Here is a 25,809-nt window from a genome sequence, read left to right as displayed (position 1 = left end):
ACCCCAGCCCCGACTACCACCCTCGGCCCCCACGCCCCCCGCCCCCGTCGCTGTGGCTGTCTGTGTCTGTGTGTCTGTCTCTCCTGTGCACAGGAGCACCGCGAGCGACCCTTCCCCTCGCAGCCACCTGAGCCCCTGGCCCTGGCACCCCGTCCCTGTCTCGTGAGTGTGGGCTGTGCAGGCCGCGGCAGGAGTGGAGCCCCGAGGAGCGGGGTGGTAGAGGCGGCGGCGGCGGCGGCATGGGAACACGTAGGCAGGGAGGCGGACAAAGCGGGGGCCAGGGCAGGCAGGCGGGCAGGTGGGCAGCTTAGGCGAGGCGCAGGCACGGCGCGCGGGTTGTGTCGGGTGGTCGGGCCAAGGCCCGTGGGAGCGCAGGAGGGCGGGCGGCGGCGGCGGCGGCGGCGGCGGCGGCGGCGGCAGGCTCTTAGGGCCAGCAGGAGGAAGCTGCAAGCGTCTACGGCCATACCACCCTGAACGCGCCCGATCTCGTCTGATCTCGGAAGCTAAGCAGGGTCGGGCCTGGTTAGTACTTGGATGGGAGACCGCCTGGGAATACCGGGTGCTGTAGGCTTTTTGCCACTCGCCGGCCCCCCACGGCCACGGCCACGCCCTGCGAGCGCCGCAGCAGACCTCCGGCTCCCCTGAGGGTCCAGCACCCCTCCGTCCCCCTCTCTCCCCCGGCTCTGTGTCTCTGTCTCCTTAGGCACCAGCAGGCCCCGCGCCCCCTGCCCAGGACCTGCCTGGGGCACCAACCGCAGTGCCCGCACCGTCCCGCCTCATACCCACCCTCTCCGGGGACCGCTCCTCCACACTTGGCGGTCCCCGCACCCCCCAGACTCGGCCCCGCGAGGGGTGGGGGTGGGCTCTGCCACCCTGGCGGGCCGGCGGCTGCCACAGCAGGTGCGGCCACCTGCTCCTTCCTGCACCATGGGCTCTGACCTCTCTTCACCCACGCGGTTGCTGGCCAAGGGGAACCACGGCGTCAGGTTCAGGGCCTCGGTGTGGCCTCTGGGAAGGAAGGAAGGAAGGAAGGAAGGAAGGAAGGAAGGAAGGAAGGAAGGAAGGAAGGAAGGAAGGAAGGAAGGAGGCGGTGAGGCCCGACCACACCTGGGGGAAACTGGGCTGTGTCCGCACGCGGCCGGCGGCCTGCCTGACCCCTTGCCCCACCCAGGGAGGATGCCCTTGTCTAGAAGATCTCTGACTAGGCATGGGGCCCTCCGCGACCCCTGCCATTGATGCGCTTGGGGTACATGCAGGGCAAAGCCGCCGCGCCAGCCCCTGCCGGCCTCTGCGGACCAAGCGCAGGCGCCCTGGGGGGAGGACAGGGGCCAGTGGGCAGGTCGCAAGGAGAAGGGGCAGGGGCAGGGCACAAGGCGCAGGGGCAAGGGCAAGGGCAAGGGCAAGGGCAAGGGCGGGAGCAAGGGGCGGCCAGCGGGACCTGTCTCTCTCAAGTCCACCACTCTCTCAAGTCAGGTGGTACTCTCCGGGAGGGAACCTGGCCGCTCTGGCCACGGCTAACGGGACCTCGGTGTGTTTCCACCTCCACCATGGGCACCTCTGACAAAGCTGTGAGCCAGCCCTGGCCCTGGCCACTGTTTCCGGGATCAGGGTCCCTTGGCACCCCCTCCCTGTCCCGAGGAAACCTTGACCCACTGGTCACTGGCCACCCTCTGGGCGTGAGGCCGCCGCCCGGAGGGCACCGACCCCAGCCCCGACTACCACCCTCGGCCCCCACGCCCCCCGCCCCCGTCGCTGTGGCTGTCTGTGTCTGTGTGTCTGTCTCTCCTGTGCACAGGAGCACCGCGAGCGACCCTTCCCCTCGCAGCCACCTGAGCCCCTGGCCCTGGCACCCCGTCCCTGTCTCGTGAGTGTGGGCTGTGCAGGCCGCGGCAGGAGTGGAGCCCCGAGGAGCGGGGTGGTAGAGGCGGCGGCGGCGGCGGCATGGGAACACGTAGGCAGGGAGGCGGACAAAGCGGGGGCCAGGGCAGGCAGGCGGGCAGGTGGGCAGCTTAGGCGAGGCGCAGGCACGGCGCGCGGGTTGTGTCGGGTGGTCGGGCCAAGGCCGTGGGAGCGCAGGAGGGCGGGCGGCGGCGGCGGCGGCGGCGGCGGCGGCGGCGGCGGCGGCAGGCTCTTAGGGCCAACAGGAGGAGGCTGCAAGCGTCTACGGCCATACCACCCTGAACGCGCCCGATCTCGTCTGATCTCGGAAGCTAAGCAGGGTCGGGCCTGGTTAGTACTTGGATGGGAGACCGCCTGGGAATACCGGGTGCTGTAGGCTTTTTGCCACTCGCCGGCCCCCCACGGCCACGGCCACGCCCTGCGGCGCCGCAGCAGACCTCCGGCTCCCCTGAGGGTCCAGCACCCCTCCGTCCCCCTCTCTCCCCCGGCTCTGTGTCTCTGTCTCCTTAGGCACCAGCAGGCCCCGCGCCCCCTGCCCAGGACCTGCCTGGGGCACCAACCGCAGTGCCCGCACCGTCCCGCCTCATACCCACCCTCTCCGGGGACCGCTCCTCCACACTTGGCGGTCCCCGCACCCCCCAGACTCGGCCCCGCGAGGGGTGGGGGTGGGCTCTGCCACCCTGGCGGGCCGGCGGCTGCCACAGCAGGTGCGGCCACCTGCTCCTTCCTGCACCATGGGCTCTGACCTCTCTTCACCCACGCGGTTGCTGGCCAAGGGGAACCACGGCGTCAGGTTCAGGGCCTCGGTGTGGCCTCTGGGAAGGAAGGAAGGAAGGAAGGAAGGAAGGAAGGAAGGAAGGAAGGAAGGAAGGAAGGAAGGAAGGAAGGAAGGAAGGAAGGAAGGAAGGAAGGAGGCGGTGAGGCCCGACCACACCTGGGGGAAACTGGGCTGTGTCCGCACGCGGCCGGCGGCCTGCCTGACCCCTTGCCCCACCCAGGGAGGATGCCCTTGTCTAGAAGATCTCTGACTAGGCATGGGGCCCTCCGCGACCCCTGCCATTGATGCGCTTGGGGTACATGCAGGGCAAAGCCGCCGCGCCAGCCCCTGCCGGCCTCTGCGGACCAAGCGCAGGCGCCCTGGGGGGAGGACAGGGGCCAGTGGGCAGGTCGCAAGGAGAAGGGGCAGGGGCAGGGCACAAGGCGCAGGGGCAAGGGCAAGGGCAAGGGCAAGGGCAAGGGCGGGAGCAAGGGGCGGCCAGCGGGACCTGTCTCTCTCAAGTCCACCACTCTCTCAAGTCAGGTGGTACTCTCCGGGAGGGAACCTGGCCGCTCTGGCCACGGCTAACGGGACCTCGGTGTGTTTCCACCTCCACCATGGGCACCTCTGACAAAGCTGTGAGCCAGCCCTGGCCCTGGCCACTGTTTCCGGGATCAGGGTCCCTTGGCACCCCCTCCCTGTCCCGAGGAAACCTTGACCCACTGGTCACTGGCCACCCTCTGGGCGTGAGGCCGCCGCCCGGAGGGCACCGACCCCAGCCCCGACTACCACCCTCGGCCCCCACGCCCCCCGCCCCCGTCGCTGTGGCTGTCTGTGTCTGTGTGTCTGTCTCTCCTGTGCACAGGAGCACCGCGAGCGACCCTTCCCCTCGCAGCCACCTGAGCCCCTGGCCCTGGCACCCCGTCCCTGTCTCGTGAGTGTGGGCTGTGCAGGCCGCGGCAGGAGTGGAGCCCCGAGGAGCGGGGTGGTAGAGGCGGCGGCGGCGGCGGCATGGGAACACGTAGGCAGGGAGGCGGACAAAGCGGGGGCCAGGGCAGGCAGGCGGGCAGGTGGGCAGCTTAGGCGAGGCGCAGGCACAGCGCGCGGGTTGTGTCGGGTGGTCGGGCCAAGGCCGTGGGAGCGCAGGAGGGCGGGCGGCGGCGGCGGCGGCGGCGGCGGCGGCGGCGGCGGCAGGCTCTTAGGGCCAGCAGGAGGAGGCTGCAAGCGTCTACGGCCATACCACCCTGAACGCGCCCGATCTCGTCTGATCTCGGAAGCTAAGCAGGGTCGGGCCTGGTTAGTACTTGGATGGGAGACCGCCTGGGAATACCGGGTGCTGTAGGCTTTTTGCCACTCGCCGGCCCCCCACGGCCACGGCCACGCCCTGCGGCGCCGCAGCAGACCTCCGGCTCCCCTGAGGGTCCAGCACCCCTCCGTCCCCCTCTCTCCCCCGGCTCTGTGTCTCTGTCTCCTTAGGCACCAGCAGGCCCCGCGCCCCCTGCCCAGGACCTGCCTGGGGCACCAACCGCAGTGCCCGCACCGTCCCGCCTCATACCCACCCTCTCCGGGGACCGCTCCTCCACACTTGGCGGTCCCCGCACCCCCCAGACTCGGCCCCGCGAGGGGTGGGGGTGGGCTCTGCCACCCTGGCGGGCCGGCGGCTGCCACAGCAGGTGCGGCCACCTGCTCCTTCCTGCACCATGGGCTCTGACCTCTCTTCACCCACGCGGTTGCTGGCCAAGGGGAACCACGGCGTCAGGTTCAGGGCCTCGGTGTGGCCTCTGGGAAGGAAGGAAGGAAGGAAGGAAGGAAGGAAGGAAGGAAGGAAGGAAGGAAGGAAGGAAGGAAGGAAGGAAGGAAGGAAGGAAGGAGGCGGTGAGGCCCGACCACACCTGGGGGAAACTGGGCTGTGTCCGCACGCGGCCGGCGGCCTGCCTGACCCCTTGCCCCACCCAGGGAGGATGCCCTTGTCTAGAAGATCTCTGACTAGGCATGGGGCCCTCCGCGACCCCTGCCATTGATGCGCTTGGGGTACATGCAGGGCAAAGCCGCCGCGCCAGCCCCTGCCGGCCTCTGCGGACCAAGCGCAGGCGCCCTGGGGGGAGGACAGGGGCCAGTGGGCAGGTCGCAAGGAGAAGGGGCAGGGGCAGGGCACAAGGCGCAGGGGCAAGGGCAAGGGCAAGGGCAAGGGCGGGAGCAAGGGGCGGCCAGCGGGACCTGTCTCTCTCAAGTCCACCACTCTCTCAAGTCAGGTGGTACTCTCCGGGAGGGAACCTGGCCGCTCTGGCTACGGCTAACGGGACCTCGGTGTGTTTCCACCTCCACCATGGGCACCTCTGACAAAGCTGTGAGCCAGCCCTGGCCCTGGCCACTGTTTCCGGGATCAGGGTCCCTTGGCACCCCCTCCCTGTCCCGAGGAAACCTTGACCCACTGGTCACTGGCCACCCTCTGGGCGTGAGGCCGCCGCCCGGAGGGCACCGACCCCAGCCCCGACTACCACCCTCGGCCCCCACGCCCCCCGCCCCCGTCGCTGTGGCTGTCTGTGTCTGTGTGTCTGTCTCTCCTGTGCACAGGAGCACCGCGAGCGACCCTTCCCCTCGCAGCCACCTGAGCCCCTGGCCCTGGCACCCCGTCCCTGTCTCGTGAGTGTGGGCTGTGCAGGCCGCGGCAGGAGTGGAGCCCCGAGGAGCGGGGTGGTAGAGGCGGCGGCGGCGGCGGCATGGGAACACGTAGGCAGGGAGGCGGACAAAGCGGGGGCCAGGGCAGGCAGGCGGGCAGGTGGGCAGCTTAGGCGAGGCGCAGGCACGGCGCGCGGGTTGTGTCGGGTGGTCGGGCCAAGGCCCGTGGGAGCGCAGGAGGGCGGGCGGCGGCGGCGGCGGCGGCGGCGGCGGCGGCGGCAGGCTCTTAGGGCCAGCAGGAGGAAGCTAAAAGCGTCTACGGCCATACCACCCTGAACGCGCCCGATCTCGTCTGATCTCGGAAGCTAAGCAGGGTCGGGCCTGGTTAGTACTTGGATGGGAGACCGCCTGGGAATACCGGGTGCTGTAGGCTTTTTGCCACTCGCCGGCCCCCCACGGCCACGGCCACGCCCTGCGAGCGCCGCAGCAGACCTCCGGCTCCCCTGAGGGTCCAGCACCCCTCCGTCCCCCTCTCTCCCCCGGCTCTGTGTCTCTGTCTCCTTAGGCACCAGCAGGCCCCGCGCCCCCTGCCCAGGACCTGCCTGGGGCACCAACCGCAGTGCCCGCACCGTCCCGCCTCATACCCACCCTCTCCGGGGACCGCTCCTCCACACTTGGCGGTCCCCGCACCCCCCAGACTCGGCCCCGCGAGGGGTGGGGGTGGGCTCTGCCACCCTGGCGGGCCGGCGGCTGCCACAGCAGGTGCGGCCACCTGCTCCTTCCTGCACCATGGGCTCTGACCTCTCTTCACCCACGCGGTTGCTGGCCAAGGGGAACCACGGCGTCAGGTTCAGGGCCTCGGTGTGGCCTCTGGGAAGGAAGGAAGGAAGGAAGGAAGGAAGGAAGGAAGGAAGGAAGGAAGGAAGGAAGGAAGGAAGGAAGGAAGGAGGCGGTGAGGCCCGACCACACCTGGGGGAAACTGGGCTGTGTCCGCACGCGGCCGGCGGCCTGCCTGACCCCTTGCCCCACCCAGGGAGGATGCCCTTGTCTAGAAGATCTCTGACTAGGCATGGGGCCCTCCGCGACCCCTGCCATTGATGCGCTTGGGGTACATGCAGGGCAAAGCCGCCGCGCCAGCCCCTGCCGGCCTCTGCGGACCAAGCGCAGGCGCCCTGGGGGGAGGACAGGGGCCAGTGGGCAGGTCGCAAGGAGAAGGGGCAGGGGCAGGGCACAAGGCGCAGGGGCAAGGGCAAGGGCAAGGGCAAGGGCAAGGGCGGGAGCAAGGGGCGGCCAGCGGGACCTGTCTCTCTCAAGTCCACCACTCTCTCAAGTCAGGTGGTACTCTCCGGGAGGGAACCTGGCCGCTCTGGCCACGGCTAACGGGACCTCGGTGTGTTTCCACCTCCACCATGGGCACCTCTGACAAAGCTGTGAGCCAGCCCTGGCCCTGGCCACTGTTTCCGGGATCAGGGTCCCTTGGCACCCCCTCCCTGTCCCGAGGAAACCTTGACCCACTGGTCACTGGCCACCCTCTGGGCGTGAGGCCGCCGCCCGGAGGGCACCGACCCCAGCCCCGACTACCACCCTCGGCCCCCACGCCCCCCGCCCCCGTCGCTGTGGCTGTCTGTGTCTGTGTGTCTGTCTCTCCTGTGCACAGGAGCACCGCGAGCGACCCTTCCCCTCGCAGCCACCTGAGCCCCTGGCCCTGGCACCCCGTCCCTGTCTCGTGAGTGTGGGCTGTGCAGGCCGCGGCAGGAGTGGAGCCCCGAGGAGCGGGGTGGTAGAGGCGGCGGCGGCGGCGGCATGGGAACACGTAGCCAGGGAGGCGGACAAAGCGGGGGCCAGGGCAGGCAGGCGGGCAGGTGGGCAGCTTAGGCGAGGCGCAGGCACGGCGCGCGGGTTGTGTCGGGTGGTCGGGCCAAGGCCCGTGGGAGCGCAGGAGGGCGGGCGGCGGCGGCGGCGGCGGCGGCGGCGGCGGCGGCAGGCTCTTAGGGCCAGCAGGAGGAAGCTGCAAGCGTCTACGGCCATACCACCCTGAACGCGCCCGATCTCGTCTGATCTCGGAAGCTAAGCAGGGTCGGGCCTGGTTAGTACTTGGATGGGAGACCGCCTGGGAATACCGGGTGCTGTAGGCTTTTTGCCACTCGCCGGCCCCCCACGGCCACGGCCACGCCCTGCGAGCGCCGCAGCAGACCTCCGGCTCCCCTGAGGGTCCAGCACCCCTCCGTCCCCCTCTCTCCCCCGGCTCTGTGTCTCTGTCTCCTTAGGCACCAGCAGGCCCCGCGCCCCCTGCCCAGGACCTGCCTGGGGCACCAACCGCAGTGCCCGCACCGTCCCGCCTCATACCCACCCTCTCCGGGGACCGCTCCTCCACACTTGGCGGTCCCCGCACCCCCCAGACTCGGCCCCGCGAGGGGTGGGGGTGGGCTCTGCCACCCTGGCGGGCCGGCGGCTGCCACAGCAGGTGCGGCCACCTGCTCCTTCCTGCACCATGGGCTCTGACCTCTCTTCACCCACGCGGTTGCTGGCCAAGGGGAACCACGGCGTCAGGTTCAGGGCCTCGGTGTGGCCTCTGGGAAGGAAGGAAGGAAGGAAGGAAGGAAGGAAGGAAGGAAGGAAGGAAGGAAGGAAGGAAGGAAGGAAGGAAGGAAGGAAGGAGGCGGTGAGGCCCGACCACACCTGGGGGAAACTGGGCTGTGTCCGCACGCGGCCGGCGGCCTGCCTGACCCCTTGCCCCACCCAGGGAGGATGCCCTTGTCTAGAAGATCTCTGACTAGGCATGGGGCCCTCCGCGACCCCTGCCATTGATGCGCTTGGGGTACATGCAGGGCAAAGCCGCCGCGCCAGCCCCTGCCGGCCTCTGCGGACCAAGCGCAGGCGCCCTGGGGGGAGGACAGGGGCCAGTGGGCAGGTCGCAAGGAGAAGGGGCAGGGGCAGGGCACAAGGCGCAGGGGCAAGGGCAAGGGCAAGGGCAAGGGCAAGGGCGGGAGCAAGGGGCGGCCAGCGGGACCTGTCTCTCTCAAGTCCACCACTCTCTCAAGTCAGGTGGTACTCTCCGGGAGGGAACCTGGCCGCTCTGGCCACGGCTAACGGGACCTCGGTGTGTTTCCACCTCCACCATGGGCACCTCTGACAAAGCTGTGAGCCAGCCCTGGCCCTGGCCACTGTTTCCGGGATCAGGGTCCCTTGGCACCCCCTCCCTGTCCCGAGGAAACCTTGACCCACTGGTCACTGGCCACCCTCTGGGCGTGAGGCCGCCGCCCGGAGGGCACCGACCCCAGCCCCGACTACCACCCTCGGCCCCCACGCCCCCCGCCCCCGTCGCTGTGGCTGTCTGTGTCTGTGTGTCTGTCTCTCCTGTGCACAGGAGCACCGCGAGCGACCCTTCCCCTCGCAGCCACCTGAGCCCCTGGCCCTGGCACCCCGTCCCTGTCTCGTGAGTGTGGGCTGTGCAGGCCGCGGCAGGAGTGGAGCCCCGAGGAGCGGGGTGGTAGAGGCGGCGGCGGCGGCGGCATGGGAACACGTAGGCAGGGAGGCGGACAAAGCGGGGGCCAGGGCAGGCAGGCGGGCAGGTGGGCAGCTTAGGCGAGGCGCAGGCACGGCGCGCGGGTTGTGTCGGGTGGTCGGGCCAAGGCCGTGGGAGCGCAGGAGGGCGGGCGGCGGCGGCGGCGGCGGCGGCGGCGGAGGTGGCGGCAGGCTCTTAGGGCCAGCAGGAGGAGGCTGCAAGCGTCTACGGCCATACCACCCTGAACGCGCCCGATCTCGTCTGATCTCGGAAGCTAAGCAGGGTCGGGCCTGGTTAGTACTTGGATGGGAGACCGCCTGGGAATACCGGGTGCTGTAGGCTTTTTGCCACTCGCCGGCCCCCCACGGCCACGGCCACGCCCTGCGAGCGCCGCAGCAGACCTCCGGCTCCCCTGAGGGTCCAGCACCCCTCCGTCCCCCTCTCTCCCCCGGCTCTGTGTCTCTGTCTCCTTAGGCACCAGCAGGCCCCGCGCCCCCTGCCCAGGACCTGCCTGGGGCACCAACCGCAGTGCCCGCACCGTCCCGCCTCATACCCACCCTCTCCGGGGACCGCTCCTCCACACTTGGCGGTCCCCGCACCCCCCAGACTCGGCCCCGCGAGGGGTGGGGGTGGGCTCTGCCACCCTGGCGGGCCGGCGGCTGCCACAGCAGGTGCGGCCACCTGCTCCTTCCTGCACCATGGGCTCTGACCTCTCTTCACCCACGCGGTTGCTGGCCAAGGGGAACCACGGCGTCAGGTTCAGGGCCTCGGTGTGGCCTCTGGGAAGGAAGGAAGGAAGGAAGGAAGGAAGGAAGGAAGGAAGGAAGGAAGGAAGGAAGGAAGGAAGGAAGGAAGGAGGCGGTGAGGCCCGACCACACCTGGGGGAAACTGGGCTGTGTCCGCACGCGGCCGGCGGCCTGCCTGACCCCTTGCCCCACCCAGGGAGGATGCCCTTGTCTAGAAGATCTCTGACTAGGCATGGGGCCCTCCGCGACCCCTGCCATTGATGCGCTTGGGGTACATGCAGGGCAAAGCCGCCGCGCCAGCCCCTGCCGGCCTCTGCGGACCAAGCGCAGGCGCCCTGGGGGGAGGACAGGGGCCAGTGGGCAGGTCGCAAGGAGAAGGGGCAGGGGCAGGGCACAAGGCGCAGGGGCAAGGGCAAGGGCAAGGGCGGGAGCAAGGGGCGGCCAGCGGGACCTGTCTCTCTCAAGTCCACCACTCTCTCAAGTCAGGTGGTACTCTCCGGGAGGGAACCTGGCCGCTCTGGCCACGGCTAACGGGACCTCGGTGTGTTTCCACCTCCACCATGGGCACCTCTGACAAAGCTGTGAGCCAGCCCTGGCCCTGGCCACTGTTTCCGGGATCAGGGTCCCTTGGCACCCCCTCCCTGTCCCGAGGAAACCTTGACCCACTGGTCACTGGCCACCCTCTGGGCGTGAGGCCGCCGCCCGGAGGGCACCGACCCCAGCCCCGACTACCACCCTCGGCCCCCACGCCCCCCGCCCCCGTCGCTGTGGCTGTCTGTGTCTGTGTGTCTGTCTCTCCTGTGCACAGGAGCACCGCGAGCGACCCTTCCCCTCGCAGCCACCTGAGCCCCTGGCCCTGGCACCCCGTCCCTGTCTCGTGAGTGTGGGCTGTGCAGGCCGCGGCAGGAGTGGAGCCCCGAGGAGCGGGGTGGTAGAGGCGGCGGCGGCGGCGGCATGGGAACACGTAGCCAGGGAGGCGGACAAAGCGGGGGCCAGGGCAGGCAGGCGGGCAGGTGGGCAGCTTAGGCGAGGCGCAGGCACGGCGCGCGGGTTGTGTCGGGTGGTCGGGCCAAGGCCCACGGGAGCGCAGGAGGGCGGGCGGCGGCGGCGGCGGCGGCGGCGGCAGGCTCTTAGGGCCAGCAGGAGGAGGCTGCAAGCGTCTACGGCCATACCACCCTGAACGCGCCCGATCTCGTCTGATCTCGGAAGCTAAGCAGGGTCGGGCCTGGTTAGTACTTGGATGGGAGACCGCCTGGGAATACCGGGTGCTGTAGGCTTTTTGCCACTCGCCGGCCCCCCACGGCCACGGCCACGCCCTGCGAGCGCCGCAGCAGACCTCCGGCTCCCCTGAGGGTCCAGCACCCCTCCGTCCCCCTCTCTCCCCCGGCTCTGTGTCTCTGTCTCCTTAGGCACCAGCAGGCCCCGCGCCCCCTGCCCAGGACCTGCCTGGGGCACCAACCGCAGTGCCCGCACCGTCCCGCCTCATACCCACCCTCTCCGGGGACCGCTCCTCCACACTTGGCGGTCCCCGCACCCCCCAGACTCGGCCCCGCGAGGGGTGGGGGTGGGCTCTGCCACCCTGGCGGGCCGGCGGCTGCCACAGCAGGTGCGGCCACCTGCTCCTTCCTGCACCATGGGCTCTGACCTCTCTTCACCCACGCGGTTGCTGGCCAAGGGGAACCACGGCGTCAGGTTCAGGGCCTCGGTGTGGCCTCTGGGAAGGAAGGAAGGAAGGAAGGAAGGAAGGAAGGAAGGAAGGAAGGAAGGAAGGAAGGAAGGAAGGAAGGAAGGAAGGAAGGAAGGAAGGAAGGAAGGAGGCGGTGAGGCCCGACCACACCTGGGGGAAACTGGGCTGTGTCCGCACGCGGCCGGCGGCCTGCCTGACCCCTTGCCCCACCCAGGGAGGATGCCCTTGTCTAGAAGATCTCTGACTAGGCATGGGGCCCTCCGCGACCCCTGCCATTGATGCGCTTGGGGTACATGCAGGGCAAAGCCGCCGCGCCAGCCCCTGCCGGCCTCTGCGGACCAAGCGCAGGCGCCCTGGGGGGAGGACAGGGGCCAGTGGGCAGGTCGCAAGGAGAAGGGTCAGGGGCAGGGCACAAGGCGCAGGGGCAAGGGCAAGGGCAAGGGCAAGGGCGGGAGCAAGGGGCGGCCAGCGGGACCTGTCTCTCTCAAGTCCACCACTCTCTCAAGTCAGGTGGTACTCTCCGGGAGGGAACCTGGCCGCTCTGGCTACGGCTAACGGGACCTCGGTGTGTTTCCACCTCCACCATGGGCACCTCTGACAAAGCTGTGAGCCAGCCCTGGCCCTGGCCACTGTTTCCGGGATCAGGGTCCCTTGGCACCCCCTCCCTGTCCCGAGGAAACCTTGACCCACTGGTCACTGGCCACCCTCTGGGCGTGAGGCCGCCGCCCGGAGGGCACCGACCCCAGCCCCGACTACCACCCTCGGCCCCCACGCCCCCCGCCCCCGTCGCTGTGGCTGTCTGTGTCTGTGTGTCTGTCTCTCCTGTGCACAGGAGCACCGCGAGCGACCCTTCCCCTCGCAGCCACCTGAGCCCCTGGCCCTGGCACCCCGTCCCTGTCTCGTGAGTGTGGGCTGTGCAGGCCGCGGCAGGAGTGGAGCCCCGAGGAGCGGGGTGGTAGAGGCGGCGGCGGCGGCGGCATGGGAACACGTAGCCAGGGAGGCGGACAAAGCGGGGGCCAGGGCAGGCAGGCGGGCAGGTGGGCAGCTTAGGCGAGGCGCAGGCACGGCGCGCGGGTTGTGTCGGGTGGTCGGGCCAAGGCCCGTGGGAGCGCAGGAGGGCGGGCGGCGGCGGCGGCGGCGGCGGCGGCGGCGGCGGCAGGCTCTTAGGGCCAGCAGGAGGAAGCTGCAAGCGTCTACGGCCATACCACCCTGAACGCGCCCGATCTCGTCTGATCTCGGAAGCTAAGCAGGGTCGGGCCTGGTTAGTACTTGGATGGGAGACCGCCTGGGAATACCGGGTGCTGTAGGCTTTTTGCCACTCGCCGGCCCCCCACGGCCACGGCCACCCCCTGCGAGCGCCGCAGCAGACCTCCGGCTCCCCTGAGGGTCCAGCACCCCTCCGTCCCCCTCTCTCCCCCGGCTCTGTGTCTCTGTCTCCTTAGGCACCAGCAGGCCCCGCGCCCCCTGCCCAGGACCTGCCTGGGGCACCAACCGCAGTGCCCGCACCGTCCCGCCTCATACCCACCCTCTCCGGGGACCGCTCCTCCACACTTGGCGGTCCCCGCACCCCCCAGACTCGGCCCCGCGAGGGGTGGGGGTGGGCTCTGCCACCCTGGCGGGCCGGCGGCTGCCACAGCAGGTGCGGCCACCTGCTCCTTCCTGCACCATGGGCTCTGACCTCTCTTCACCCACGCGGTTGCTGGCCAAGGGGAACCACGGCGTCAGGTTCAGGGCCTCGGTGTGGCCTCTGGGAAGGAAGGAAGGAAGGAAGGAAGGAAGGAAGGAAGGAAGGAAGGAAGGAAGGAAGGAAGGAAGGAAGGAAGGAAGGAGGCGGTGAGGCCCGACCACACCTGGGGGAAACTGGGCTGTGTCCGCACGCGGCCGGCGGCCTGCCTGACCCCTTGCCCCACCCAGGGAGGATGCCCTTGTCTAGAAGATCTCTGACTAGGCATGGGGCCCTCCGCGACCCCTGCCATTGATGCGCTTGGGGTACATGCAGGGCAAAGCCGCCGCGCCAGCCCCTGCCGGCCTCTGCGGACCAAGCGCAGGCGCCCTGGGGGGAGGACAGGGGCCAGTGGGCAGGTCGCAAGGAGAAGGGGCAGGGGCAGGGCACAAGGCGCAGGGGCAAGGGCAAGGGCAAGGGCAAGGGCAAGGGCGGGAGCAAGGGGCGGCCAGCGGGACCTGTCTCTCTCAAGTCCACCACTCTCTCAAGTCAGGTGGTACTCTCCGGGAGGGAACCTGGCCGCTCTGGCCACGGCTAACGGGACCTCGGTGTGTTTCCACCTCCACCATGGGCACCTCTGACAAAGCTGTGAGCCAGCCCTGGCCCTGGCCACTGTTTCCGGGATCAGGGTCCCTTGGCACCCCCTCCCTGTCCCGAGGAAACCTTGACCCACTGGTCACTGGCCACCCTCTGGGCGTGAGGCCGCCGCCCGGAGGGCACCGACCCCAGCCCCGACTACCACCCTCGGCCCCCACGCCCCCCGCCCCCGTCGCTGTGGCTGTCTGTGTCTGTGTGTCTGTCTCTCCTGTGCACAGGAGCACCGCGAGCGACCCTTCCCCTCGCAGCCACCTGAGCCCCTGGCCCTGGCACCCCGTCCCTGTCTCGTGAGTGTGGGCTGTGCAGGCCGCGGCAGGAGTGGAGCCCCGAGGAGCGGGGTGGTAGAGGCGGCGGCGGCGGCGGCATGGGAACACGTAGCCAGGGAGGCGGACAAAGCGGGGGCCAGGGCAGGCAGGCGGGCAGGTGGGCAGCTTAGGCGAGGCGCAGGCACGGCGCGCGGGTTGTGTCGGGTGGTCGGGCCAAGGCCCGTGGGAGCGCAGGAGGGCGGGCGGCGGCGGCGGCGGCGGCGGCGGCGGCGGCGGCGGCAGGCTCTTAGGGCCAGCAGGAGGAAGCTGCAAGCGTCTACGGCCATACCACCCTGAACGCGCCCGATCTCGTCTGATCTCGGAAGCTAAGCAGGGTCGGGCCTGGTTAGTACTTGGATGGGAGACCGCCTGGGAATACCGGGTGCTGTAGGCTTTTTGCCACTCGCCGGCCCCCCACGGCCACGGCCACGCCCTGCGAGCGCCGCAGCAGACCTCCGGCTCCCCTGAGGGTCCAGCACCCCTCCGTCCCCCTCTCTCCCCCGGCTCTGTGTCTCTGTCTCCTTAGGCACCAGCAGGCCCCGCGCCCCCTGCCCAGGACCTGCCTGGGGCACCAACCGCAGTGCCCGCACCGTCCCGCCTCATACCCACCCTCTCCGGGGACCGCTCCTCCACACTTGGCGGTCCCCGCACCCCCCAGACTCGGCCCCGCGAGGGGTGGGGGTGGGCTCTGCCACCCTGGCGGGCCGGCGGCTGCCACAGCAGGTGCGGCCACCTGCTCCTTCCTGCACCATGGGCTCTGACCTCTCTTCACCCACGCGGTTGCTGGCCAAGGGGAACCACGGCGTCAGGTTCAGGGCCTCGGTGTGGCCTCTGGGAAGGAAGGAAGGAAGGAAGGAAGGAAGGAAGGAAGGAAGGAAGGAAGGAAGGAAGGAAGGAAGGAAGGAAGGAAGGAAGGAAGGAAGGAAGGAAGGAAGGAAGGAGGCGGTGAGGCCCGACCACACCTGGGGGAAACTGGGCTGTGTCCGCACGCGGCCGGCGGCCTGCCTGACCCCTTGCCCCACCCAGGGAGGATGCCCTTGTCTAGAAGATCTCTGACTAGGCATGGGGCCCTCCGCGACCCCTGCCATTGATGCGCTTGGGGTACATGCAGGGCAAAGCCGCCGCGCCAGCCCCTGCCGGCCTCTGCGGACCAAGCGCAGGCGCCCTGGGGGGAGGACAGGGGCCAGTGGGCAGGTCGCAAGGAGAAGGGGCAGGGGCAGGGCACAAGGCGCAGGGGCAAGGGCAAGGGCAAGGGCAAGGGCGGGAGCAAGGGGCGGCCAGCGGGACCTGTCTCTCTCAAGTCCACCACTCTCTCAAGTCAGGTGGTACTCTCCGGGAGGGAACCTGGCCGCTCTGGCCACGGCTAACGGGACCTCGGTGTGTTTCCACCTCCACCATGGGCACCTCTGACAAAGCTGTGAGCCAGCCCTGGCCCTGGCCACTGTTTCCGGGATCAGGGTCCCTTGGCACCCCCTCCCTGTCCCGAGGAAACCTTGACCCACTGGTCACTGGCCACCCTCTGGGCGTGAGGCCGCCGCCCGGAGGGCACCGACCCCAGCCCCGACTACCACCCTCGGCCCCCACGCCCCCCGCCCCCGTCGCTGTGGCTGTCTGTGTCTGTGTGTCTGTCTCTCCTGTGCACAGGAGCACCGCGAGCGACCCTTCCCCTCGCAGCCACCTGAGCCCCTGGCCCTGGCACCCCGTCCCTGTCTCGTGAGTGTGGGCTGTGCAGGCCGCGGCAGGAGTGGAGCCCCGAGGAGCGGGGTGGTAGAGGCGGCGGCGGCGGCGGCATGGGAACACGTAGCCAGGGAGGCGGACAAAGCGGGGGCCAGGGCAGGCAGGCGGGCAGGTGGGCAGCTTAGGCGAGGCGCAGGCACGGCGCGCGGGTTGTGTCGGGTGGTCGGGCCAAGGCCCGCGGGAGCGCAGGAGGGCGGGCGGCGGCGGCGGCGGCGGCGGCGGCAGGCTCTTAGGGCCAGCAGGAGGAGGCTGCAAGCGTCTACGGCCATACCACCCTGAACGCGCCCGATCTCGTCTGATCTCGGAAGCTAAGCAGGGTCGGGCCTGGTTAGTACTTGGATGGGAGACCGCCTGGGAATACCGGGTGCTGTAGGCTTTTTGCCACTCGCCGGCCCCCCACGGCCACGGCCACGCCCTGCGAGCGCCGCAGCAGACCTCCGGCTCCCCTGAGGGTCCAGCACCCCTCCGTCCCCCTCTCTCCCCCGGCTCTGTGTCTCTGTCTCCTTAGGCACCAGCAGGCCCCGCGCCCCCTGCCCAGGACCTGCCTGGGGCACCAACCGCAGTGCCCGCACCGTCCCGCCTCATACCCACCCTCTCCGGGGACCGCTCCTCCACACTTGGCGGTCCCCGCACCCCCCAGACTCGGCCCCGCGAGGGGTGGGGGTGGGCTCTGCCACCCTGGCGGGCCGGCGGCTGCCACAGCAGGTGCGGCCACCTGCTCCTTCCTGCACCATGGGCTCTGACCTCTCTTCACCCACGCGGTTGCTGGCCAAGGGGAACCACGGCGTCAGGTTCAGGGCCTCGGTGTGGCCTCTGGGAAGGAAGGAAGGAAGGAAGGAAGGAAGGAAGGAAGGAAGGAAGGAAGGAAGGAAGGAAGGAAGGAAGGAAGGAAGGAAGGAGGCGGTGAGGCCCGACCACACCTGGGGGAAACTGGGCTGTGTCCGCACGCGGCCGGCGGCCTGCCTGACCCCTTGCCCCACCCAGGGAGGATGCCCTTGTCTAGAAGATCTCTGACTAGGCATGGGGCCCTCCGCGACCCCTGCCATTGATGCGCTTGGGGTACATGCAGGGCAAAGCCGCCGCGCCAGCCCCTGCCGGCCTCTGCGGACCAAGCGCAGGCGCCCTGGGGGGAGGACAGGGGCCAGTGGGCAGGTCGCAAGGAGAAGGGGCAGGGGCAGGGCACAAGGCGCAGGGGCAAGGGCAAGGGCAAGGGCAAGGGCGGGAGCAAGGGGCGGCCAGCGGGACCTGTCTCTCTCAAGTCCACCACTCTCTCAAGTCAGGTGGTACTCTCCGGGAGGGAACCTGGCCGCTCTGGCTACGGCTAACGGGACCTCGGTGTGTTTCCACCTCCACCATGGGCACCTCTGACAAAGCTGTGAGCCAGCCCTGGCCCTGGCCACTGTTTCCGGGATCAGGGTCCCTTGGCACCCCCTCCCTGTCCCGAGGAAACCTTGACCCACTGGTCACTGGCCACCCTCTGGGCGTGAGGCCGCCGCCCGGAGGGCACCGACCCCAGCCCCGACTACCACCCTCGGCCCCCACGCCCCCCGCCCCCGTCGCTGTGGCTGTCTGTGTCTGTGTGTCTGTCTCTCCTGTGCACAGGAGCACCGCGAGCGACCCTTCCCCTCGCAGCCACCTGAGCCCCTGGCCCTGGCACCCCGTCCCTGTCTCGTGAGTGTGGGCTGTGCAGGCCGCGGCAGGAGTGGAGCCCCGAGGAGCGGGGTGGTAGAGGCGGCGGCGGCGGCGGCATGGGAACACGTAGGCAGGGAGGCGGACAAAGCGGGGGCCAGGGCAGGCAGGCGGGCAGGTGGGCAGCTTAGGCGAGGCGCAGGCACGGCGCGCGGGTTGTGTCGGGTGGTCGGGCCAAGGCCCGTGGGAGCGCAGGAGGGCGGGCGGCGGCGGCGGCGGCGGCGGCGGCGGCGGCGGCAGGCTCTTAGGGCCAGCAGGAGGAAGCTGCAAGCGTCTACGGCCATACCACCCTGAACGCGCCCGATCTCGTCTGATCTCGGAAGCTAAGCAGGGTCGGGCCTGGTTAGTACTTGGATGGGAGACCGCCTGGGAATACCGGGTGCTGTAGGCTTTTTGCCACTCGCCGGCCCCCCACGGCCACGGCCACGCCCTGCGGCGCCGCAGCAGACCTCCGGCTCCCCTGAGGGTCCAGCACCCCTCCGTCCCCCTCTCTCCCCCGGCTCTGTGTCTCTGTCTCCTTAGGCACCAGCAGGCCCCGCGCCCCCTGCCCAGGACCTGCCTGGGGCACCAACCGCAGTGCCCGCACCGTCCCGCCTCATACCCACCCTCTCCGGGGACCGCTCCTCCACACTTGGCGGTCCCCGCACCCCCCAGACTCGGCCCCGCGAGGGGTGGGGGTGGGCTCTGCCACCCTGGCGGGCCGGCGGCTGCCACAGCAGGTGCGGCCACCTGCTCCTTCCTGCACCATGGGCTCTGACCTCTCTTCACCCACGCGGTTGCTGGCCAAGGGGAACCACGGCGTCAGGTTCAGGGCCTCGGTGTGGCCTCTGGGAAGGAAGGAAGGAAGGAAGGAAGGAAGGAAGGAAGGAAGGAAGGAAGGAAGGAAGGAAGGAAGGAAGGAAGGAAGGAAGGAAGGAAGGAAGGAGGCGGTGAGGCCCGACCACACCTGGGGGAAACTGGGCTGTGTCCGCACGCGGCCGGCGGCCTGCCTGACCCCTTGCCCCACCCAGGGAGGATGCCCTTGTCTAGAAGATCTCTGACTAGGCATGGGGCCCTCCGCGACCCCTGCCATTGATGCGCTTGGGGTACATGCAGGGCAAAGCCGCCGCGCCAGCCCCTGCCGGCCTCTGCGGACCAAGCGCAGGCGCCCTGGGGGGAGGACAGGGGCCAGTGGGCAGGTCGCAAGGAGAAGGGGCAGGGGCAGGGCACAAGGCGCAGGGGCAAGGGCAAGGGCAAGGGCAAGGGCAAGGGCGGGAGCAAGGGGCGGCCAGCGGGACCTGTCTCTCTCAAGTCCACCACTCTCTCAAGTCAGGTGGTACTCTCCGGGAGGGAACCTGGCCGCTCTGGCCACGGCTAACGGGACCTCGGTGTGTTTCCACCTCCACCATGGGCACCTCTGACAAAGCTGTGAGCCAGCCCTGGCCCTGGCCACTGTTTCCGGGATCAGGGTCCCTTGGCACCCCCTCCCTGTCCCGAGGAAACCTTGACCCACTGGTCACTGGCCACCCTCTGGGCGTGAGGCCGCCGCCCGGAGGGCACCGACCCCAGCCCCGACTACCACCCTCGGCCCCCACGCCCCCCGCCCCCGTCGCTGTGGCTGTCTGTGTCTGTGTGTCTGTCTCTCCTGTGCACAGGAGCACCGCGAGCGACCCTTCCCCTCGCAGCCACCTGAGCCCCTGGCCCTGGCACCCCGTCCCTGTCTCGTGAGTGTGGGCTGTGCAGGCCGCGGCAGGAGTGGAGCCCCGAGGAGCGGGGTGGTAGAGGCGGCGGCGGCGGCGGCATGGGAACACGTAGCCAGGGAGGCGGACAAAGCGGGGGCCAGGGCAGGCAGGCGGGCAGGTGGGCAGCTTAGGCGAGGCGCAGGCACGGCGCGCGGGTTGTGTCGGGTGGTCGGGCCAAGGCCCGTGGGAGCGCAGGAGGGCGGGCGGCGGCGGCGGCGGCGGCGGCGGCGGCGGCGGCAGGCTCTTAGGGCCAGCAGGAGGAAGCTGCAAGCGTCTACGGCCATACCACCCTGAACGCGCCCGATCTCGTCTGATCTCGGAAGCTAAGCAGGGTCGGGCCTGGTTAGTACTTGGATGGGAGACCGCCTGGGAATACCGGGTGCTGTAGGCTTTTTGCCACTCGCCGGCCCCCCACGGCCACGGCCACGCCCTGCGAGCGCCGCAGCAGACCTCCGGCTCCCCTGAGGGTCCAGCACCCCTCCGTCCCCCTCTCTCCCCCGGCTCTGTGTCTCTGTCTCCTTAGGCACCAGCAGGCCCCGCGCCCCCTGCCCAGGACCTGCCTGGGGCACCAACCGCAGTGCCCGCACCGTCCCGCCTCATACCCACCCTCTCCGGGGACCGCTCCTCCACACTTGGCGGTCCCCGCACCCCCCAGACTCGGCCCCGCGAGGGGTGGGGGTGGGCTCTGCCACCCTGGCGGGCCGGCGGCTGCCACAGCAGGTGCGGCCACCTGCTCCTTCCTGCACCATGGGCTCTGACCTCTCTTCACCCACGCGGTTGCTGGCCAAGGGGAACCACGGCGTCAGGTTCAGGGCCTCGGTGTGGCCTCTGGGAAGGAAGGAAGGAAGGAAGGAAGGAAGGAAGGAAGGAAGGAAGGAAGGAAGGAAGGAAGGAAGGAAGGAAGGAAGGAGGCGGTGAGGCCCGACCACACCTGGGGGAAACTGGGCTGTGTCCGCACGCGGCCGGCGGCCTGCCTGACCCCTTGCCCCACCCAGGGAGGATGCCCTTGTCTAGAAGATCTCTGACTAGGCATGGGGCCCTCCGCGACCCCTGCCATTGATGCGCTTGGGGTACATGCAGGGCAAAGCCGCCGCGCCAGCCCCTGCCGGCCTCTGCGGACCAAGCGCAGGCGCCCTGGGGGGAGGACAGGGGCCAGTGGGCAGGTCGCAAGGAGAAGGGGCAGGGGCAGGGCACAAGGCGCAGGGGCAAGGGCAAGGGCAAGGGCAAGGGCAAGGGCGGGAGCAAGGGGCGGCCAGCGGGACCTGTCTCTCTCAAGTCCACCACTCTCTCAAGTCAGGTGGTACTCTCCGGGAGGGAACCTGGCCGCTCTGGCCACGGCTAACGGGACCTCGGTGTGTTTCCACCTCCACCATGGGCACCTCTGACAAAGCTGTGAGCCAGCCCTGGCCCTGGCCACTGTTTCCGGGATCAGGGTCCCTTGGCACCCCCTCCCTGTCCCGAGGAAACCTTGACCCACTGGTCACTGGCCACCCTCTGGGCGTGAGGCCGCCGCCCGGAGGGCACCGACCCCAGCCCCGACTACCACCCTCGGCCCCCACGCCCCCCGCCCCCGTGGCTGTGGCTGTCTGTGTCTGTGTGTCTGTCTCTCCTGTGCACAGGAGCACCGCGAGCGACCCTTCCCCTCGCAGCCACCTGAGCCCCTGGCCCTGGCACCCCGTCCCTGTCTCGTGAGTGTGGGCTGTGCAGGCCGCGGCAGGAGTGGAGCCCCGAGGAGCGGGGTGGTAGAGGCGGCGGCGGCGGCGGCATGGGAACACGTAGGCAGGGAGGCGGACAAAGCGGGGGCCAGGGCAGGCAGGCGGGCAGGTGGGCAGCTTAGGCGAGGCGCAGGCACGGCGCGCGGGTTGTGTCGGGTGGTCGGGCCAAGGCCGTGGGAGCGCAGGAGGGCGGGCGGCGGCGGCGGCGGCGGCGGCGGCGGCGGCGGCGGCAGGCTCTTAGGGCCAGCAGGAGGAGGCTGCAAGCGTCTACGGCCATACCACCCTGAACGCGCCCGATCTCGTCTGATCTCGGAAGCTAAGCAGGGTCGGGCCTGGTTAGTACTTGGATGGGAGACCGCCTGGGAATACCGGGTGCTGTAGGCTTTTTGCCACTCGCCGGCCCCCCACGGCCACGGCCACGCCCTGCGGCGCCGCAGCAGACCTCCGGCTCCCCTGAGGGTCCAGCACCCCTCCGTCCCCCTCTCTCCCCCGGCTCTGTGTCTCTGTCTCCTTAGGCACCAGCAGGCCCCGCGCCCCCTGCCCAGGACCTGCCTGGGGCACCAACCGCAGTGCCCGCACCGTCCCGCCTCATACCCACCCTCTCCGGGGACCGCTCCTCCACACTTGGCGGTCCCCGCACCCCCCAGACTCGGCCCCGCGAGGGGTGGGGGTGGGCTCTGCCACCCTGGCGGGCCGGCGGCTGCCACAGCAGGTGCGGCCACCTGCTCCTTCCTGCACCATGGGCTCTGACCTCTCTTCACCCACGCGGTTGCTGGCCAAGGGGAACCACGGCGTCAGGTTCAGGGCCTCGGTGTGGCCTCTGGGAAGGAAGGAAGGAAGGAAGGAAGGAAGGAAGGAAGGAAGGAAGGAAGGAAGGAAGGAAGGAAGGAAGGAAGGAAGGAAGGAAGGAGGCGGTGAGGCCCGACCACACCTGGGGGAAACTGGGCTGTGTCCGCACGCGGCCGGCGGCCTGCCTGACCCCTTGCCCCACCCAGGGAGGATGCCCTTGTCTAGAAGATCTCTGACTAGGCATGGGGCCCTCCGCGACCCCTGCCATTGATGCGCTTGGGGTACATGCAGGGCAAAGCCGCCGCGCCAGCCCCTGCCGGCCTCTGCGGACCAAGCGCAGGCGCCCTGGGGGGAGGACAGGGGCCAGTGGGCAGGTCGCAAGGAGAAGGGGCAGGGGCAGGGCACAAGGCGCAGGGGCAAGGGCAAGGGCAAGGGCAAGGGCAAGGGCGGGAGCAAGGGGCGGCCAGCGGGACCTGTCTCTCTCAAGTCCACCACTCTCTCAAGTCAGGTGGTACTCTCCGGGAGGGAACCTGGCCGCTCTGGCCACGGCTAACGGGACCTCGGTGTGTTTCCACCTCCACCATGGGCACCTCTGACAAAGCTGTGAGCCAGCCCTGGCCCTGGCCACTGTTTCCGGGATCAGGGTCCCTTGGCACCCCCTCCCTGTCCCGAGGAAACCTTGACCCACTGGTCACTGGCCACCCTCTGGGCGTGAGGCCGCCGCCCGGAGGGCACCGACCCCAGCCCCGACTACCACCCTCGGCCCCCACGCCCCCCGCCCCCGTCGCTGTGGCTGTCTGTGTCTGTGTGTCTGTCTCTCCTGTGCACAGGAGCACCGCGAGCGACCCTTCCCCTCGCAGCCACCTGAGCCCCTGGCCCTGGCACCCCGTCCCTGTCTCGTGAGTGTGGGCTGTGCAGGCCGCGGCAGGAGTGGAGCCCCGAGGAGCGGGGTGGTAGAGGCGGCGGCGGCGGCGGCATGGGAACACGTAGGCAGGGAGGCGGACAAAGCGGGGGCCAGGGCAGGCAGGCGGGCAGGTGGGCAGCTTAGGCGAGGCGCAGGCACGGCGCGCGGGTTGTGTCGGGTGGTCGGGCCAAGGCCGTGGGAGCGCAGGAGGGCGGGCGGCGGCGGCGGCGGCGGCGGCGGCGGCGGCGGCAGGCTCTTAGGGCCAGCAGGAGGAGGCTGCAAGCGTCTACGGCCATACCACCCTGAACGCGCCCGATCTCGTCTGATCTCGGAAGCTAAGCAGGGTCGGGCCTGGTTAGTACTTGGATGGGAGACCGCCTGGGAATACCGGGTGCTGTAGGCTTTTTGCCACTCGCCGGCCCCCCACGGCCACGGCCACGCCCTGCGGCGCCGCAGCAGACCTCCGGCTCCCCTGAGGGTCCAGCACCCCTCCGTCCCCCTCTCTCCCCCGGCTCTGTGTCTCTGTCTCCTTAGGCACCAGCAGGCCCCGCGCCCCCTGCCCAGGACCTGCCTGGGGCACCAACCGCAGTGCCCGCACCGTCCCGCCTCATACCCACCCTCTCCGGGGACCGCTCCTCCACACTTGGCGGTCCCCGCACCCCCCAGACTCGGCCCCGCGAGGGGTGGGGGTGGGCTCTGCCACCCTGGCGGGCCGGCGGCTGCCACAGCAGGTGCGGCCACCTGCTCCTTCCTGCACCATGGGCTCTGACCTCTCTTCACCCACGCGGTTGCTGGCCAAGGGGAACCACGGCGTCAGGTTCAGGGCCTCGGTGTGGCCTCTGGGAAGGAAGGAAGGAAGGAAGGAAGGAAGGAAGGAAGGAAGGAAGGAAGGAAGGAAGGAAGGAAGGAAGGAAGGAAGGAAGGAAGGAAGGAGGCGGTGAGGCCCGACCACACCTGGGGGAAACTGGGCTGTGTCCGCACGCGGCCGGCGGCCTGCCTGACCCCTTGCCCCACCCAGGGAGGATGCCCTTGTCTAGAAGATCTCTGACTAGGCATGGGGCCCTCCGCGACCCCTGCCATTGATGCGCTTGGGGTACATGCAGGGCAAAGCCGCCGCGCCAGCCCCTGCCGGCCTCTGCGGACCAAGCGCAGGCGCCCTGGGGGGAGGACAGGGGCCAGTGGGCAGGTCGCAAGGAGAAGGGGCAGGGGCAGGGCACAAGGCGCAGGGGCAAGGGCAAGGGCAAGGGCAAGGGCGGGAGCAAGGGGCGGCCAGCGGGACCTGTCTCTCTCAAGTCCACCACTCTCTCAAGTCAGGTGGTACTCTCCGGGAGGGAACCTGGCCGCTCTGGCTACGGCTAACGGGACCTCGGTGTGTTTCCACCTCCACCATGGGCACCTCTGACAAAGCTGTGAGCCAGCCCTGGCCCTGGCCACTGTTTCCGGGATCAGGGTCCCTTGGCACCCCCTCCCTGTCCCGAGGAAACCTTGACCCACTGGTCACTGGCCACCCTCTGGGCGTGAGGCCGCCGCCCGGAGGGCACCGACCCCAGCCCCGACTACCACCCTCGGCCCCCACGCCCCCCGCCCCCGTCGCTGTGGCTGTCTGTGTCTGTGTGTCTGTCTCTCCTGTGCACAGGAGCACCGCGAGCGACCCTTCCCCTCGCAGCCACCTGAGCCCCTGGCCCTGGCACCCCGTCCCTGTCTCGTGAGTGTGGGCTGTGCAGGCCGCGGCAGGAGTGGAGCCCCGAGGAGCGGGGTGGTAGAGGCGGCGGCGGCGGCGGCATGGGAACACGTAGGCAGGGAGGCGGACAAAGCGGGGGCCAGGGCAGGCAGGCGGGCAGGTGGGCAGCTTAGGCGAGGCGCAGGCACGGCGCGCGGGTTGTGTCGGGTGGTCGGGCCAAGGCCCGTGGGAGCGCAGGAGGGCGGGCGGCGGCGGCGGCGGCGGCGGCGGCGGCGGCGGCAGGCTCTTAGGGCCAGCAGGAGGAAGCTGCAAGTGTCTACGGCCATACCACCCTGAACGCGCCCGATCTCGTCTGATCTCGGAAGCTAAGCAGGGTCGGGCCTGGTTAGTACTTGGATGGGAGACCGCCTGGGAATACCGGGTGCTGTAGGCTTTTTGCCACTCGCCGGCCCCCCACGGCCACGGCCACGCCCTGCGGCGCCGCAGCAGACCTCCGGCTCCCCTGAGGGTCCAGCACCCCTCCGTCCCCCTCTCTCCCCCGGCTCTGTGTCTCTGTCTCCTTAGGCACCAGCAGGCCCCGCGCCCCCTGCCCAGGACCTGCCTGGGGCACCAACCGCAGTGCCCGCACCGTCCCGCCTCATACCCACCCTCTCCGGGGACCGCTCCTCCACACTTGGCGGTCCCCGCACCCCCCAGACTCGGCCCCGCGAGGGGTGGGGGTGGGCTCTGCCACCCTGGCGGGCCGGCGGCTGCCACAGCAGGTGCGGCCACCTGCTCCTTCCTGCACCATGGGCTCTGACCTCTCTTCACCCACGCGGTTGCTGGCCAAGGGGAACCACGGCGTCAGGTTCAGGGCCTCGGTGTGGCCTCTGGGAAGGAAGGAAGGAAGGAAGGAAGGAAGGAAGGAAGGAAGGAAGGAAGGAAGGAAGGAAGGAAGGAAGGAAGGAAGGAGGCGGTGAGGCCCGACCACACCTGGGGGAAACTGGGCTGTGTCCGCACGCGGCCGGCGGCCTGCCTGACCCCTTGCCCCACCCAGGGAGGATGCCCTTGTCTAGAAGATCTCTGACTAGGCATGGGGCCCTCCGCGACCCCTGCCATTGATGCGCTTGGGGTACATGCAGGGCAAAGCCGCCGCGCCAGCCCCTGCCGGCCTCTGCGGACCAAGCGCAGGCGCCCTGGGGGGAGGACAGGGGCCAGTGGGCAGGTCGCAAGGAGAAGGGGCAGGGGCAGGGCACAAGGCGCAGGGGCAAGGGCAAGGGCAAGGGCAAGGGCAAGGGCGGGAGCAAGGGGCGGCCAGCGGGACCTGTCTCTCTCAAGTCCACCACTCTCTCAAGTCAGGTGGTACTCTCCGGGAGGGAACCTGGCCGCTCTGGCCACGGCTAACGGGACCTCGGTGTGTTTCCACCTCCACCATGGGCACCTCTGACAAAGCTGTGAGCCAGCCCTGGCCCTGGCCACTGTTTCCGGGATCAGGGTCCCTTGGCACCCCCTCCCTGTCCCGAGGAAACCTTGACCCACTGGTCACTGGCCACCCTCTGGGCGTGAGGCCGCCGCCCGGAGGGCACCGACCCCAGCCCCGACTACCACCCTCGGCCCCCACGCCCCCCGCCCCCGTCGCTGTGGCTGTCTGTGTCTGTGTGTCTGTCTCTCCTGTGCACAGGAGCACCGCGAGCGACCCTTCCCCTCGCAGCCACCTGAGCCCCTGGCCCTGGCACCCCGTCCCTGTCTCGTGAGT

General features: G+C 70.1%; 15 non-coding genes across 15 annotated transcripts; all 15 read left to right on the top strand.

Annotated features, from left to right (window-relative positions):
* The first annotated feature begins 452 nt into the window (after positions 1–452).
* Positions 453–571, top strand: LOC142436061 (5S ribosomal RNA). The gene has a single exon (XR_012781756.1). It is a non-coding gene; the product is annotated as a 5S ribosomal RNA (ribosomal RNA).
* Positions 572–2,159: 1,588 nt separating this feature from the next.
* LOC142436060 (5S ribosomal RNA) lies at positions 2,160–2,278 on the top strand. Its single transcript, XR_012781755.1, has one exon. It is a non-coding gene; the product is annotated as a 5S ribosomal RNA (ribosomal RNA).
* A 1,604-nt stretch (positions 2,279–3,882) lies between these two features.
* LOC142436059 (5S ribosomal RNA) lies at positions 3,883–4,001 on the top strand. Its single transcript, XR_012781754.1, has one exon. It is a non-coding gene; the product is annotated as a 5S ribosomal RNA (ribosomal RNA).
* A 1,588-nt stretch (positions 4,002–5,589) lies between these two features.
* Positions 5,590–5,708, top strand: LOC142436058 (5S ribosomal RNA). Its single transcript, XR_012781753.1, has one exon. It is a non-coding gene; the product is annotated as a 5S ribosomal RNA (ribosomal RNA).
* A 1,583-nt stretch (positions 5,709–7,291) lies between these two features.
* On the top strand, positions 7,292–7,410 carry LOC142436057 (5S ribosomal RNA). Its single transcript, XR_012781752.1, has one exon. It is a non-coding gene; the product is annotated as a 5S ribosomal RNA (ribosomal RNA).
* A 1,593-nt stretch (positions 7,411–9,003) lies between these two features.
* LOC142436055 (5S ribosomal RNA) lies at positions 9,004–9,122 on the top strand. Its single transcript, XR_012781750.1, has one exon. It is a non-coding gene; the product is annotated as a 5S ribosomal RNA (ribosomal RNA).
* Positions 9,123–10,684: 1,562 nt separating this feature from the next.
* On the top strand, positions 10,685–10,803 carry LOC142436054 (5S ribosomal RNA). Its single transcript, XR_012781749.1, has one exon. It is a non-coding gene; the product is annotated as a 5S ribosomal RNA (ribosomal RNA).
* Positions 10,804–12,404: 1,601 nt separating this feature from the next.
* LOC142436053 (5S ribosomal RNA) lies at positions 12,405–12,523 on the top strand. Its single transcript, XR_012781748.1, has one exon. It is a non-coding gene; the product is annotated as a 5S ribosomal RNA (ribosomal RNA).
* Positions 12,524–14,113: 1,590 nt separating this feature from the next.
* LOC142436052 (5S ribosomal RNA) lies at positions 14,114–14,232 on the top strand. Its single transcript, XR_012781747.1, has one exon. It is a non-coding gene; the product is annotated as a 5S ribosomal RNA (ribosomal RNA).
* Positions 14,233–15,832: 1,600 nt separating this feature from the next.
* LOC142436051 (5S ribosomal RNA) lies at positions 15,833–15,951 on the top strand. Its single transcript, XR_012781746.1, has one exon. It is a non-coding gene; the product is annotated as a 5S ribosomal RNA (ribosomal RNA).
* A 1,585-nt stretch (positions 15,952–17,536) lies between these two features.
* Positions 17,537–17,655, top strand: LOC142436050 (5S ribosomal RNA). The gene has a single exon (XR_012781745.1). It is a non-coding gene; the product is annotated as a 5S ribosomal RNA (ribosomal RNA).
* Positions 17,656–19,257: 1,602 nt separating this feature from the next.
* Positions 19,258–19,376, top strand: LOC142436048 (5S ribosomal RNA). The gene has a single exon (XR_012781744.1). It is a non-coding gene; the product is annotated as a 5S ribosomal RNA (ribosomal RNA).
* Positions 19,377–20,965: 1,589 nt separating this feature from the next.
* On the top strand, positions 20,966–21,084 carry LOC142436047 (5S ribosomal RNA). Its single transcript, XR_012781743.1, has one exon. It is a non-coding gene; the product is annotated as a 5S ribosomal RNA (ribosomal RNA).
* Positions 21,085–22,677: 1,593 nt separating this feature from the next.
* LOC142436046 (5S ribosomal RNA) lies at positions 22,678–22,796 on the top strand. Its single transcript, XR_012781742.1, has one exon. It is a non-coding gene; the product is annotated as a 5S ribosomal RNA (ribosomal RNA).
* A 1,592-nt stretch (positions 22,797–24,388) lies between these two features.
* On the top strand, positions 24,389–24,507 carry LOC142436045 (5S ribosomal RNA). The gene has a single exon (XR_012781741.1). It is a non-coding gene; the product is annotated as a 5S ribosomal RNA (ribosomal RNA).
* Positions 24,508–25,809: the final 1,302 nt, after the last annotated feature.

This window comes from Tenrec ecaudatus, unplaced genomic scaffold, assembly GCF_050624435.1.
Source record: "Tenrec ecaudatus isolate mTenEca1 unplaced genomic scaffold, mTenEca1.hap1 Scaffold_1262, whole genome shotgun sequence".
Lineage (NCBI taxonomy): Eukaryota > Metazoa > Chordata > Mammalia > Afrosoricida > Tenrecidae > Tenrec > Tenrec ecaudatus.
This window is presented reverse-complemented; position numbering and strand designations above follow the sequence as displayed.